Source organism: Hipposideros armiger, unplaced genomic scaffold, assembly GCF_001890085.2.
Source record: "Hipposideros armiger isolate ML-2016 unplaced genomic scaffold, ASM189008v1 scaffold_171, whole genome shotgun sequence".
In the NCBI taxonomy this organism is placed as follows: Eukaryota; Metazoa; Chordata; class Mammalia; order Chiroptera; family Hipposideridae; genus Hipposideros; species Hipposideros armiger.
This window is the reverse complement of record NW_017731521.1, coordinates 466,070-467,727: the sequence shown is the minus strand read 5'-3', so window position 1 is coordinate 467,727 and position 1,658 is coordinate 466,070. Positions and strand designations below refer to the sequence as shown.

At 60.4% G+C, this 1,658-nt stretch overlaps 1 protein-coding gene across 4 annotated transcripts in view; it reads left to right on the top strand.

Annotated features, from left to right (window-relative positions):
* The first annotated feature begins 1,391 nt into the window (after positions 1–1,391).
* Positions 1,392–1,658, top strand: part of PALS2 (protein associated with LIN7 2, MAGUK p55 family member) — a 104,266-nt gene continuing 103,999 nt past the window's right edge. For all 4 annotated transcript variants that reach the window (XM_019652006.1, XM_019652007.1, XM_019652009.1 and 1 more), the window contains exon 1: positions 1,392–1,555. The gene's annotated coding sequence lies outside the window, so the exon portion shown is untranslated. The remainder of the gene's footprint in view (positions 1,556–1,658) is intronic.

Here is a 1,658-nt window from a genome sequence, read left to right as displayed (position 1 = left end):
TCATCCATAGTATTCGCCCCTTCCCTTCCATGCTAACCCCTCTCACAGAGAAGGGGGACAGCATGAGTATAGCTTGAAACTCCATCACTGAATCCAGTGGGCCATGATGCGTTCACTCATTCTGCAGACATTTATCAAACGCCTGGTTTGTGCAGGACTGTGCCTACCACGTGCCTGAGTGAAGCCAGGAAAGGCTGCATACTGGAGGTCACCTGAAGTGATATTCCTTACAGGTCAAGTATTACTTGCACTGTGTCCCTTCACAGTTTGAAAAGACTGCAGTAAACATTTTGTAAAATTGAAATAACATCCTCATAGCTTCTTCGATTTTAGGAAGAAACAGCTTTTTGGAAACCCAGCCCAAGGTCTGAGGGTTCACAGAGATCTTTTTGGATTAGGGAGATGCTATGGGAAGTGGAAACTATCTCGTGAACTTGCTGTGTTTTTCTAGCCAGAGCCTCTGCTGCACTGCATTGCTCAGTTCCTTTCAACTGAAAAATTAAATCTGCACTCCTGTCAAATGTGTCATCTGCACACCGGACACTCATCACAGTTCATCATACTCCAGGCAGAGTCAAGGTGAAAGGATGGCACAGTCCCCCTTTCTGAGGTCCGGGAAGTCCAGATATTTTGGAGGAGCTGAACAACTGGTGTCCTGGGAGTGTCCGGCAAAGCCGGCTCTGGGAGTTCGGTGCTATGAAAAGAGCCAGTGTCCGTCCATTTCCTCGGGTGTGAATCACACTCCCCGGTTGGGCCTTTGGGAGAAAATTCATGAAGGACATCGTCAGCATGTAGAACCTGCCAAATACACATCAAAACCAGGAGATTTGTGAAGGGGGAGAAAGGAGATTTTCCAGAGGCTTTTCTCGGAGCTCTATTTATCCTTCGTGCCCCCAGGCTGCGTCCTTTGAATGTAAACTCTTGGAAAGGGCAGGGAGGAGCCTCTTTTATGTCCCTTGAAGTATCTTGCCCATCAGTAAACGCTGAATGACAGCGGCAATTTCGGCCTGGAAGACGGGGCGCGGACTGGGTCTGGCTGAGCTCCACGCGGGCGCGGCTCGGGGCCAGGACCGGGGAGCGCTCGGCAGAGGCCGCAGGCTGCGCAGTCAGGCCCGGGCGCCGGGGGCGCCGTCTGCGGGCGCTCGGAGTAGGGGGGGCTCCACCTGGCCGCCGCGCCGCGGCCGGAGGGGCGGGGCCCGGCTTCCCGGAGGCGGGGGCGCCTCCTCGCGCCCGAGCGCGCGCTCCCCGGCGTCCGGCGCACGCGCGAGGCCGGGAGGGAGCGCGCCCCGGCGGGAGAAGCCGGAGGAGGAGGAGGAGGAGGGCGGCGGAGGGGAGGCTGGCCGCGCGCGCCGTGGCTGCGCGGGCGACCGGAGCCGAGGCGGAGTGGGGAGCGAGGGAGGGGCGGAGGGAGAGGGAGGCGGAGGGGACCGAGAGCCGCAGCTCCAATTCCCAACTCCGAGCCCCGAGTTTGTAGATGGGGCTGCTCGGCGGCTCCTGCGGCTGAAGGAGAGCAGCGGCGGCGGCGGCGGCGCGGAGGCGGCCGAGGTGCGAGCCGGTGAGTTGCCCGGGGCCCCACGTCGCTCGGGTAACGGTCTCGCTGAGCGCCGGGGTCGGGCAGGGGGCGCCCTGTTGCTGGTCGCCGCGCGCCACGCGGGGAC